Genomic DNA, 14479 nt, shown 5'->3' with positions numbered 1-14479 from the left:
ATCATCATTATTCATGATGTCATATGCAACATTAAATGAAAATTTCTCATCAAGATTTTTCATTTCATTTCGGTTCCATAATATTTTTGAATATGCATAATTGATTGCAATTTCTGTATTGACATCATCAATCTCCTCTGCAGTAGGAGTACTGATTTGTGGTTCTTCTTGAACACTTTCTTTTACTTCATTATCAGCTGATTTTCTTTTTCGAGGATTTTTATCCTTTGAACCGATTGGTCTTCCACGTTTCTGACGTGGCAAAGATTCATGAGTGACGTTATTGCCAGCTTTTGGAATTTCAATTCGAGCTGGAGTATTTACTGCTGGTATATATGATTTTGTCACCGTTTTTGTATCTGTAAATGCATCAGGCAATTGATTTGCAAGTTCTTGTATATGCATTATCTTTTGAACTTCTGTCTCGCATTCTTTTGTGCGAGGATCAAGATACTTTAATTGAGGTTCACACCATGAAACATCATTTTCTTTATTTTTCATTTCTCCCCCTAATCTAGGGAACAATGTTTCATTAAAATGACAATCAGCAAAACGTGCTGTAAAAACGTCACCTGTCATAGGTTCAATATACCTTAATATTGAAGATGTTTCATATCCAACATATATTCCCAACCTCCTTTGAGGACCCATTTTTGTACGTTGTGGTGTCGCAATTGGAACATACACTGCACAACCAAATGTTCTAAGATGGGAAATATTTGGCTCTTGACCAAAAGCAAGTTGTAGGGGGGAATATTTATGACTTGCACTTGGTCTGATGCGAATCAATGCAGCAGCATGTAAAATTGCATGACCCCATATAGATACAGGGAGTTTTGTTCTCATTATCAATGGTCTAGCGATTAACTGTAAACGTTTAATCAATGACTCGGCTAAACCATTTTGTGTATGCACATGAGCAACAGAATGTTCAACAACAATTCCTATAGACATGCAATAGTCATTAAATGCTTGAGATGTAAATTCACCAGCATTATCAAGTCTCACCCTTTTAATGGTGTAATCAGGAAAATGAGCTCTCAATTTAATAATTTGGGCAAGAAATTTTGCAAATGCCACATTACAGCTTGATAACAGACAAACATGAGACCATCTGCTAGATGCGTCTATTAGAACCATGAAATATCTAAATGGTCCACATGGTGGATGAATTGGTCCACATATATCACCTTGAATTCTTTCAAGAAACATTGGTGATTCTTTCTCAACCTTAAGTGGTGAGGGTCTAGTTATCAATTTTCCAAGAGAGCAAGATGTACATGGAACCATTGTATCATGATGGATTTTTCTATCCTTTAGTGGATGTCCATGAGTACATTCAATAATCCTTTTCATCATTGTTGATCCTGGATGGCCTAATCTGTTATGCCATAAACTGAATACACCAGGATCAATATATTTTTCGTTAACTACCATATGTATTTCTGGTACATTTATATGTGTATAATGTAATCCAGAACTAAGTCTTGGCAGTTTTTCAACCACATGACTCTTGTCAGTGATACTTAAATATTTCTCATTTTCTGTTGTCACTGACTGATAATCATACCTGTTAAGGTATATGTCGGAGAAACTCAATAAATTTCTGCTTGACTTGGGAGAAAATAAGGCATCATTTATTAAAAATTTTGTACCATTTGGTAGTATGAAATTTGCCTTTCCTATCCCTTTTATCAAGTTAGCAGGTCCTGATATTGTATGTATAGTTCCTTCCGTTGGTTTTAGATCAATAAAATATTTCTCGGATTTAAGTATAGTGTGTGTAGTTCCACTGTCTGCTATACAGAGATCTCCACCACTTGATTGATGTTGTATTCCAGCAAAATTCATATTGAACTTCATATATAAGAAATAAATAGTGAGTACATTAATATTACACAATATTTTAAACGCAAATAGATAGTACTGAAACATTTAGCAAACATAATGACAAAGACAGACGATATTAAATCGTTTATTTTTCAAAAGACACACAACTTAAACATTCAAGAAATCTTCATATAAATCAGATGGTTTCTCAGTGACTGTTGGATCAATATTATCCACAAAATTTACTTCCTTTTCTTTACCTTTCAGCGAATCCTGATACATCTTAACAAGATGTTTAGATGTTCGGCAAGTATTAGCCCAGTGGCCCATTCTACCACATCTGTAGCAAGATTCTTCAGAATTTTTAGAAGAATTTTCTTCAACATCTTGTTTAATGGGCTTGTTTTGTGGTTGATATTTATATTTTCGTGGATTACTATTTCTTTGACCACCACGGCCACGACCACGACCACGTCCACGCCCATTACCATTACCATAAGGATGGTTTCTACCATAGTTATGGCTTTTGGCATGATGATGGTGATGGTTATTATAACCACGACCTTGCCCGCGTCCTTGTCCCTGTTTATAATTATTTGCAGTATTTGCTTCAGGGATTGCAAGTGTACCAGTAGGACGGGATTGCTGATTTTTCATTAATAGCTCATCATTTTGCTCTGCAACTAAGAGATATGAATTAAGTTCAGGATATGTTTTGAACTTTAGCATTCTCAAATTTCTTTGCACTGTGATGTTTGCAGCATTCATTGTGGAGAAAGTTTTCTCCATCATGTCTGCATCACTAATTTCATGTCCACAGAATTTAAGTTGTGAACATGTATTATACAGAGCTGAGCTGTATTCATTTACTTTCTTAAAGTCTTGGAACCTTAATGTTCTCCATTGTTCCATTGCAGCTGGAAGTAAAATTTCTCTTTGATTATTGAATCTGCTTTTGAGACCTTCCCATAAAACATGGGGATCTTCTACAGTCACATAATTATTTTGTAAGCATTCATCAATATGTTGATGAATAAAGCAACATGCCGTAGCTTGTTCTTTTTCAGAACAAGTGTTGTTTTCATTTATGGTTTCAAGAATGCCCATTGATTTAAGATGCATTTTTACTTTTATAACCCATGGCATGTAGTTGTTTCCAGTTGATTCTAAAGGAGTAAATTTAAGCTTTTCCAGATTCGACATTTTCTATTATCAAAAATTAAAACAAACATCATGATAAATTAGAGTCAATTTATATTCATAAGTATATAAACATTAAACATAAATTTAATATAACATAAATGATAAGTAGGTGACAGTGTCGACCATGTGTAAGCAATCATAAATAAATGTTATATAACAAAAATATAAATATTAGTAAACATAAATGAAAATTTGGCGACAGTGTCGACCATATATTTTTTCAGGTGGTATAACCGACCTATATCATTCTGGTGGTATAACCGACCATATATCATTCTGGTGGTATAACCGACCATATATCATTTTGGTGGTATAACCGACCATATATCATTTTGGTGGCAGAGCCAACCATATTTAGTATTAAGATTATCGTGCTGATAACGTGTTATAATTCAGTAGGCTTATAACTACCTTTAGTGGTTTGATTCTTGATGTTATAATTCAGTAGGCTTATAACTACCTTTAGTGGTTTGATTCTTGATGTTATAATTCAGTAGGCTTATAACTACCTTTAGTGATTTGATTCTTGATTTAGAATACTAATAATGAAGTGTAAGAACAAAGATGATAATGGAGAGAAAGAAAGAAACACTTTGTAAGTGTGAGAAATGGTGCAAGTTTAATGCTTGCATTCATGAGTATTTATAGCCTAAAATCTCAATATAAAAATACATACTTTGTGTACCAAAATTGACTATATGTATACACCAAAATTGACTATCCATATCTATATTATTATTATTATTATAACAACAAGATGATTAAATTCAGAGTATATATGATCGTGTGTTCCTTGTCACATGTTAACTTTAATATAAGAAAATTTTTGGAGTTTTAGAAGTGAATGCTCTACACAATATTTAAACAGAGCGCTAAAACCACATGATATACTCGTTAATACAATACACCATGATTTTTAATAGACCAATCACAAATATGCATTAATAGTTGTACTGTACAATTCATTGATATACGAGTGATATATGATTGTGGTGTAGCATTTAAAATTATGGTAGAAATATCAGCCCACCTAGACCATTCTTAATCATGATGTTTTCATCTTCAGAATAGATCACCACATCAGTGTTCTCTATCAATTTCCTCCATATTTTCTCTCCATCACATGCAACTTTCAACCATAATATATTTCTTCCTTTCACTTACCCTACTAAATTAATAAAATACATTAGTTTACAAGTATGTCGGCTATAAGCACAAATATATATTGTATAAATAAATGAAGAATGAGAAAAAAAAATCCATCCTTGAAAATGCTTTTTGAGAAAATTTTTGATGGCGAAGTAATATTGCATTAATAATAAAAATTTTGATGACATGCTTGAGGGCAAAATATAGAAGACACTGTTGCCATCAATGCCCTCAAAGACAAGCTAATAGCACGTCTAAGACGCTACTAATGAAAATGGTCTTATGTTTATTATCGATTTTATAAAAAAAAAAACTAGTACAGTATCTTATATTTAAAACTAGTTGTGGAGCCCTCGCTTCGCGCTGGGGGCTCCGTTTTGAATGCGAGTTAAAAAAAAAAGTTTTGATCTATTTTGTAAAAAGCATTTTTTTCGACATCTAACATTGAAGGGTTGGTCCCTTTTGTGAAAGTTGCTTCTTTTAGCGTTCGTTTTTTTTGTTTTGTTTTGTTTTTTTTAAATTAGTTGATCTATTTTGTAAAAAAAATGTTTTTCGACATCTTTTGGTAGTGATCATGCATATTTTAACCGTGGGGTTTAATATGCCTGCTCAATACATAAAGAGGGGTTTAAGGATCTTAGAACGTGGCTCTCCGGTCCGGCTACCGTGAATAACCCTGGCCGACATGATGATGTCGGCGGGGTGGTCAAGTGATTAAGTCCACCTCCGATAACGGTCGTCGATCAAGAGGCCCCAAATAAGGTCGTAGGTACTAGCTTACGAAAGACTAACCTGTTAACTTTGAAAAGATGACGAATGATGCTTTTGTATCGTAGGTGATGGTTACGTAATATGCTGTGTCTGGTAAATGATGATTAGGGTTTGTATTTATAGGCAAACCCTAATTCTAGAACCGTCCCAGATCACGTTAATCTCATCCATAACTGACTCCCCCGAATCACGGATATAATTATGGAAAAGATATTTACTTGACAGCTAAGCAACCGCCGTACCGGGAACAAAGGCATTCGCACGCCGCATACCGCACACAAGAACACGCATACGCACAATAGTGATTGTCCGCATACATTTGCGGTGCGCCTGCGGGTTGCGGCATCATTATGTCCCCCCAGTTTGATGTTATATGGCGCGAGGCGTATGATATCAAACTATTAAGCGAAAAAGAAAAAACAAGAAAACGGCTAGCATTTAATATTCCGCGTGTGCCTCGATGCCATTAAATGCCTGTCACAATCGCAGAAGCCCATTCGGCGGACATGACATAAAGTGGCAGTGTGTCAGGCGCGTGCCAACCACGCGCGTACATGTAATCATACCCAACTGGCATCCACGCGCATAAATAAAGTGCTGGCCGTCGATTGCGTAACACGTGTACAGCCACGATCACACCACTCCATCCCATGACTCCCAATCTTCCCTATAAATACCCCATTTTGCAGCTCATTTCCACTTTCCTGCTTCAAGCTTCCTCGTTACGCTGCCAATTTGAATTCCGATCAAAAATCAAACATTCCGGCCACCATTTAAAGGTTAGTATTCATCCGATTACTCCTAGAAAATGACTAAAGCTAACGAGACGTATGTAGATAGCGTAGAGTCTGTTATAGAGCAGAAGCACATAGATTACTTTGTGAAACAGTATCCTCCCTTAGCCAAGTACAATCCGGTGCCACCCCTACCCCATCAGCGTGCTCACGAGCCACCGGAGAAGAAAGTGGCCATCTATGAACATGCGTTCAAGCATGGTAACTTTAGGGTTCCTCCCTCTGACTTCTTCTTAGGCGTATTAGATCACTTCAGAGTGGGATTAGGGCAACTACACCCGTATTCCATAGGCAAAATAGTTCTGTTTGAAATGTGGTGCGCCGCAATCGACAGGGTACCGTTGGTTAAAGTTTTCTGTCATCTATACCGCCTAACCAATCACCACAAATCCTGGTTCACCTTCTTCGCCCATCAAAATTTCACCAAAACCCCAAAGTCGAATGCGGGTAACTGGAAAGAAACTTTCTTTTTCATTGACCAAACTATAGTTGGTACCGCTTTTCCGCAAACGCTTATATGGTGCGAGAAGGTGGAAAAGGATGTGAACAAAACCCCGGTCCTTGATGACAAGGAAACAAAGCTGTTAGCGGAGTGCGCTAACGCTCAGCTAGTGCACCGGTCATACGGGAACGTGATGTTGCGGCTAGGGAAGATATCCGCACACTGACCATGGGAGGATGTGCGTCCAGCCATAGTCGGACCGGATGGAAAGGGTAGGAATAGTATAATCACGTACTAACAACAGTTTGCTATTTATGTGTTCTAACGCATGCGTGCATGTTTGCAGAGATGAAGATGAAGAGAGTACTGACTGCGGAGGAGATTGCGGGTATCGCCTTCCGGAAACAGAATGTGAACCAGCCGTTAGAGCAGGAGAAGACTGGCGAGAATGCACCTGCCACCTCCGGCAATAAGCGCAAGGCCGCCGAAGCCTCCCAATCCCAATAGAAGAAGAAGAAACTCACTTCCAAACAGAGGGAGGACAAGCGGAACGACAACTTCGTTCCCATCGAACCCCGTTCTGCGGATCTACCTCCCCCATCATATGGTAAGAGTTCTGCTTGCACGCATACCGCACATTTAAGTTTGCATTTATTTAACCATTTATGAATACGCAGAGCATGCTGAAGAGACCTATCACACCCCACCGCGGGTCAATCCGGACCTCAAAGCTACCGCCGAGTCAAAGGACAAGACGATACACCTGGACTCCGAGTCTACACCAACCCCGCCACACGGTAGCTTTCGATTGGCGAACCTGGCGCAGCTCACCCAGTCATCTGCGGAAAACACCGCAGAGCAATCCGCCTTCCTTCAACAAATCTTCCCTGCTGAGTTCCGCAACCAACTAGCCGCACTGCCTTTTAATCAGGCGCTCAACGCCTTCGTCCAAAACGGCCTCGTCTTTTTTGGCATGGTTACGGATCAAGCCCGCCGTTCCACTAACTTGTATCAAGTGGCCTTGCGGAAAGAAACAGAGCTAGGGCTGCTGCAAGCGGGGGTTGATCAGGTGAAGAAAGACAGGGACACCGCAGAAGAAGCGCGCAAGGCGGTGGAGTTAACCGCGGCGGAAACCAAAACTGCACTGATTGAAGAGAGAAAGAAAAACCGCGAGCTGGTTGGGGCGGTTGACCAGTCCAAGGGGGAGGCGGAGCGTCTGCGGGTGGAGCTGGAAAGGGTGACGAGGGAAAAGGATGACGCGGTTACAGGTCGCGAGCTAGCGGAGGCGGACTTGACAAAACTCCGCACCGCTCTTCCCACCATTGCGCAGAAAGTAATGGATTCCGAGCCTGTGTTCAACAAGTTCAACGCCTATGTTGACGCGGTTAAAGATCACGAAATCAACAAGGCAGTGCTAGAGGTGATCCAAGCCTGCGGGCTCACACCGCCGTACCCCGACGTCGTGAAGAAAAAATTGAAGGAGGGTACGGCTGCGGTGCTCATGGAAGCGGAAGAAGCCATCACTGCCATCCCGATCCCCCTAATTAATGCGTTTGCCATGGACCCTAATATGTCGATTGATGGGTTCCTCAAGGAGGAGTTTTAGTTTGTTGTATTAGTTTGCGCCGTAAGTCCTATGCTTAGGCAGGCAATTGTAAATACAATTTTTGAGCCATGGGTCCCGTGATGGGCAGGCGTTTAAAACAATTACCATTTGTGTAACAACTTAATTTGATGTATATATATTTCTGTTATGCATGCGTAGTGTGTTTATTTGTTTATATATCGCGAATCAAAACAAAAGGTGAACCGCATGCCCATGCGCATAGTTAACCAAAACTCATGCGTATGCGGATGGTACTGCGTAAAATAAACCAATACTTTAACAATTTACCTTTAACAATTTAGACTCAGAAGCTACTACGTTTTTGCTTTGTCATGTACTAGAGGTGCACGGTAGCTGTATGGTAAGCAACGCAACTAAAAACAAGCCAATGTCTTTATGCTTAAGAGTTCCTCAAGCAAACCAATGCGAGAGTAATTACGCACAAGCAAACCAATGCTTGTAATTTTTAAAGTCGACTTTGCAGCCATCTAGTCTGCGTGGCGCTTGGCTAGGGGAAAACCAATTCCCTTTGTCTGCCGTTAGCGTCTAGCCTTGTAACCAAACAGGCTTCTGCCGCACGGGGGCTAGAGGACACCCCTTAAGTAGACAGGAACCGCATACAAAAAATATTTAAACAACAAAAGTATGCGCAAGTAAATATTTAATTGGCATTAATCACAATTACAACCGCGACACATCCAAACGGACGGAAATTACATAGAAAAAATAATGTGCTACAATAAATTGGAGTGATCAGGTCCACCTAGCTACATATAACATTTTTTCAATAACGTCGCATACCAAGTGCGTTTCACAGGTTTTCCATCTAATGTCTCGAGATGGTACGTCCCGGTATTGTTTGCCTTCGCTACCCTGTATGGACCTTCCCAACGGGGGCCCAGTTTCCCAGTATCCTCCGCATGACTTGCGTCGTTCTGACGCCAAACCAAGTCACCGCACTTGAAAGAGCGCGAACGCACACGCTGATTATAGTACTTTGCAATTTTTTGCTTGTTATTTGCTTCGTTGACAGCCGCAGAGAGTCTGCGCTCTTCCAGCAAATTAAGATTTTCCCGCAAAGCTTCAGAGTTATTTTGCTCATCAAAATTTTGTATGCGGAACGTTGGTACCCCAATTTATGCGGGTACAACAGCTTCTGATCCATAGACCAAACTGAACGGGGTCTCACCAGTGCTTGCTTTGGGTGTTGTTCTATGCACCCATAAAACCTTCGGTAGTTCATCCACCCAACCAACGCGACCATGACCCAACCTAGCTTTGATTCCAGCTACTATATCCCGGTTGGTGACTTCGCACTGGCCATTCGCCTGCGGATGCGCAACAGATGTAAAAGTTTGCTTAATATTAAGCTCCGCGCACCAGCTGCAAAAAGGGTCACCCGCGAACTGCGTACCGTTATCGCTAACAATTTCGTTTGGTATACCAAATCGACAGACGATGTCTTCCCATACAAAATTTTGCACCCTTTTTCCTGAGATTGTTGCCAGCGGTCTCGCTTCGACCCACTTTGTGAAATAGTCGATTGCAACAATCAAGAATTTGATGTTTCCTGCGTGTGCAGAATGTGCGTAAGGTACTGATGTGAGTAACATGTTTAGAAAATAAATGATAAAATTACCTCGGCCTTTTGGGAATGGTCCGACTATGTCGATTGCCCATTTGCAGAATGGCCACGGTGAGGAGACTGGTATCATTGGATGCGCAGGTGCTCTGCTAATAGGTGCATGTATTTGGCATGATTCACATTGCTTAACTATGCGCGCAGTATCCGCGTACATGGTGGGCCAATAATATCCTAGCCGCATTATTTTTGACACAATGGACTTGTGCCCCGAATGGAGTGCGCATGCACCTTCATGCACCTCGCGTACAACTTCCTCTGCCTCTTTCGGGCCAATGCACCTTAAGTGCGGTCCCAAATAATTCTTTCGATATAGGACGTCACCCTCCAGGGTATACAGCGGTGCCTTAACGCGGACTTTCTTTGCATCAGCGGAATCCGCAGGAGATGTGCCATCCCGCAGAAAAGCCACAATGGGCGTCATCCATGTTGAGCTTGATTCCTCAACTGGTGCCACTAAAGGCATCATAACAATGGATTTCGCATTGAGTTCTTCTATTAGAACTTTCTTCCCCATATGATCAAAAGCCAAGGCAGCCAGTTTGCTTAGCGCATCCGCCTTCTTATTTTGCCCACGCATTACGTGGGAGATTTGAAAAGCTTCAAATTGGTCAGCGAGGTTGTGAACAAGCGATAGATATTGCTGCATGGCTATGTCATGCGCTTCGAAATCTCCGCTGACCTGACCGCATACTAGCTTTGAATCCACATATGCGTGCAAAATTTTAACATTTAACCTATGCGCAATGCGCATACCTGCTAACAGAGCCTCATACTCTTCTTCGTTGTTCATAACAGCAAAATTAAATCGCAGTGCTTATGTATGCTCTTCGCCATCTGGGCCTGTTAAAATTATACCCGCACCTGCACCAGATGCGCTGCACGCACCATCGGTGTACAATTCCCATGGTGACAATGTTGGTGCAGGTGGATCCTGATGTTCTGCTGACGCCTCGACATCCGCAGGTAATTCTGCTAGGTAATCAGCAAGTATTTGACCCTTAACCGCACTGCGCGAAGAGAAATTTATTTCATGTTCACCTAATTCAACTGCCCACTTAGCCATTCGGCCAGAAATCTCAGGCTTGTATAACACCTGTTTGATTGGTTGATCAGTTAGAACCACGATTGGATGTGCTTGAAAATATCGGCGCAAACGCCGCGCCGTATGGACCAGCGCATATACAAGCTTTTCTATTGGTGAGTAGTTTACTTCGCTTGATGTCAGCGTCTTGCTTACGAAGTAGACCGGCATTTGCGTCTGAGAAAAACCTCAGTCGTTAAATTTTTGCGATATAACTAAAGCATGTAAATTAATGGATTACCTTTCCGCGATCCGCGATGAGGACTGAGCTGACAGCTTCCTTCGATGCCGCGAGGTACAGCGTTAGCGTTTCTCCTGATACTGGCGCAGTAAGTGTTGGTAATTCTGCAAGCACCTTTTTCATCTCCTGAAAGGCTGATTCTGCTTCCTGAGTCCATACGAAGTCTTTTTTCTTCAAACAATTTTTCAAAGTATTGAAGAATGGTAACTGTCGTTCTGCGGCTTTCGACAGAAACCGTGTGATAGCCGCAAGCTTCCCCGTTAGACTCTGCACATCTTTCTTTGTCTTCGGAGATGGCAAATTATCAATGGCTTCAATCTTTTTGGGATTGGCCTTAATACCCCGCGCTGTAACCACATGACCTAAAAACTTGCCTTCCTCTTCCCCAAAACTACATTTTAGCGGGTTAAGCTTCATGTTGATCCTGCGCAGAGATGCAAACGTTTTCAGGATGTCCGCAAGCATGTCTTCTTCGGTGTTACTTTTAATTACCAAGTCGTCGATGTACGATTCAAGATTTCTACCGATTTGGTGCTTGAATGCTGCGTCAATTACACGCTGATAGGTCGCGCCCGCATTCTTTAAACCGAAAGGCATCTTCGTGTAACAATAAATACCCTGCGGCGTATGAAAAGCAGTCTTGTCCTCATCTTCCGCAGCCATTAAGATCTGGTGATAACCCTTGTATACGTCCAAAAAACACTTGTACCTAAATCCCGACAGTGATTCTACTTTCCAGTCTATCTCCGGGAGAGGGTAGTTGTCCTTAGGACATGCCTTATTAATGTCTTTGAAATCAACACACATTCGCCAGTTACCGTCAGCCTTTTTTACCAACACAGGATTTGCAACCCATGTCTGATAACGCACTTCCCGCAGAATCTTTGCTTTGACAAGGTTGTCCACCTCTGCGCACAACCAATCACTGCGGTCTAGGGCCATATGCCGCTTCTTTTGCCTAACGGGTGTCAATGATGGATTAACGTTTAACTTATGTTCCGCAATATCCCGCGGAACCCCTGTCATGTCTGACTCGCGCCATGCGAAAATATCTGCGTTAGCTGACAGTATTCCATGCAACTTGCCCTTCGTTTCGGCTGACAAGCCTGCGCCGATTTTAATTCGCTTATCCGGATGCAAGCGGTTTGCTATTACTGCACAGTTTGCAAGTTGCTCTCCTACGCTAGGAGCGCTTACAGACGCGACAGAGCCACACATCTCGGTTGCTTGATGTGATGCAATTGTGGCAACGCCTCCTACTGTGGGAAACTTAATCAAACCATGCACTACCGATGGGATGATGTTGAAACACCGTATGAAGTTTCTCCCTAGCAGTGCGTTATATAGTGAAGTTGAACGAACCACATAAAAATCGACCAATTCATGCTTGATCATCTGCGGGTTCCTGTCATCCGCAAGCTCTATCATTAATTCTATTCGGCCTAGCGGCCACGAGTTTTCTCCGGAAAACCCTGATAGCGTAATATCAGGCTGGCGTAACTGCGCTTTGACTTCTGCCGGAAGGAAACGATAACAATGCTCATACATAATATCGACACCGCTGCCAGTGTCAACATGCATGCGCTTAACCTGGATTCCGCAATCGGGGATGCGACACTTGATGATAATGGGCTCATTAATAGAATCAATTGACATTACAGGAGGGAAAGTGATTGGGAGAAGCTCCCAATCCTGGTGATCGTTGTACTTTCTCCGCTGGCTGATTTTCTCTGCGTCAACCATGTTAATGGTTAAGTCGGCATTTTTCGCTTTGTCAACTTTCTGCCACGCGAAAGTATTAGACTTCGAAGCCTCTTCTGCGGCCTTTCCCTTGTCCTTTTTAGGTGGTTTTAGATGATCCAATTTGCCCGCGCGAAGCGCTTCCAGAACCCGTTCCATCAAGTTTTTACACCGATTGGTGTCGTGACCATAATCGTCATGAAATTCACAATACTTTGTTTTGTCCCGCTTGCCAAATTCTGTAAGCGGAGTTGGAACCGCGAAGGTCGCGCATACTGGCTCCGTTGCCAAAATTTCCTTGGGCGTTTTGGACAAACTTTTGAGCAGCGCATAGTTCTGATTATTGATGCCGCGCTGATTATTGTTTCGATAATTGCCACTTGATTTCCCTTTATCATTCCTGATAGGACCACCGCTAGGATACCTTCCGCGAGAGTTGTTACCACGATTTTGATCGCGCGAACGATCATCATCGTCCTTCCTCTCGTTGCGTGAGCTAGCTGTTGGGATGTCATTATCTTCGCCACTCCGCATATAGTCGTGGCATTCATTAAGCGCCTCAGCATAAGTTGTTGGGACTGTATGGCGCAGACGCCTTACCAGTGTTGGATGACGTTATGAGTTTATACCATGTATGAGTCCAGAAATCTGTTGCTCTGGTTTGAGATCTGGTATACGCAGGCACTCATTAGTATACCTTGTGAGAAATTCGCCCAAAGATTCCTTGGACTTCTGCACGATGTCATGGCATTCAATGTGAGTGCGCTTGCGTGGTCTCTGATTCTGATATTGCAGCAAAAACTTTGTCCGCAGATCCATAAACCCGGCAATACTACCCGCCGGCAACTTATTAAACCACTCACGAGGAATACCCTGTAGTGTCATAGGAAATATCTGACACGCAACCGGATCCACCCAGCCTTGAGTGCGCATTGCGCCTTCAAAACGCTGTAAAAAATCATCTGGATCGGTCAGGCCATTGTAAGTACCTAACGTGCTAGGTATCTTTGGTGCTGATGGAAACGGGTATGCGGATATATGCGGAGGAAACTTGTCAAAGGTAGTCGGTAGCTCGAAGGGTGGTTTAACAGGATCCCCTTTCAAGTTTGCAAAGAAACGCTTCATCATGTCCTGAACAAAGTCAGGTTGTGAAAATAAGTGAACCATATCAGGAGGTGCAGCCAGCATGAATTGACTTGCAAGATTTGCCTGCCCTTGAACATTTTGCCAAGGTTGACCCTGCGTCTGCGGATATAACCAAGGCTGTTGCGTTGGAAAAGAGGGATAACTTGAAGACGCAGAGTACACAGGTGGCTGTAAAGGAAGCGAAACATGTGGCGCAGATATCTGCGAAACTTGAGGATACACACTTAAAAGCCCAACTGTATGCGCTGTGCTTTGCTGCTGTGCTGTTATCGGCGCCCAATGAGAGTTTGCATCTGGGATGACACCAAATCCCCAACTATTAAGTAACGCCTGCGCATCCGCAGGAGTTAAAAATTGTGAAACTGGGCGCGGTGGTTGCCAAGGTTGCAACGGTGTAAATGACGAATTCTGCTGAATGCTCTGCGTATGCAGAGGTATTGAAACAGTGGTACTGTAAATAGGTACCTGGCCGCAGGAAACCACATGCGGCCCCGTTGTTCCACCGCTAGTGCCTTCAAAGATGACCCTTGGATCCACTGACGAAAAGTCCAGCCACGTGGTTGTGACTGGTGAGTTTGCTCTTGGCGGTGTAACCCCGTCTGAATATATCGGCTTGTACCTCTGAAAGGGTTCGACGGATATAGGTGGAGGGTACATCGTGTACCCTGCCTGAATAGCGGCCCCCGTAGTCATAACCGGTGTCTGTTGACTACCAGACGGTGCGTTCTGAACATCTGTTTGGGTATGTTCCGATGATTCCTCGGAAGTCATGATACTATTAAAGAAAAAATTCAAATATTTTGTAAATAACGAGTCATACAATTCAAAACC

The sequence above is a fragment of the Rutidosis leptorrhynchoides genome, chromosome 1 (assembly GCF_046630445.1).
Source record: "Rutidosis leptorrhynchoides isolate AG116_Rl617_1_P2 chromosome 1, CSIRO_AGI_Rlap_v1, whole genome shotgun sequence".
Lineage (NCBI taxonomy): Eukaryota > Viridiplantae > Streptophyta > Magnoliopsida > Asterales > Asteraceae > Rutidosis > Rutidosis leptorrhynchoides.
This window is presented reverse-complemented; position numbering follows the sequence as displayed.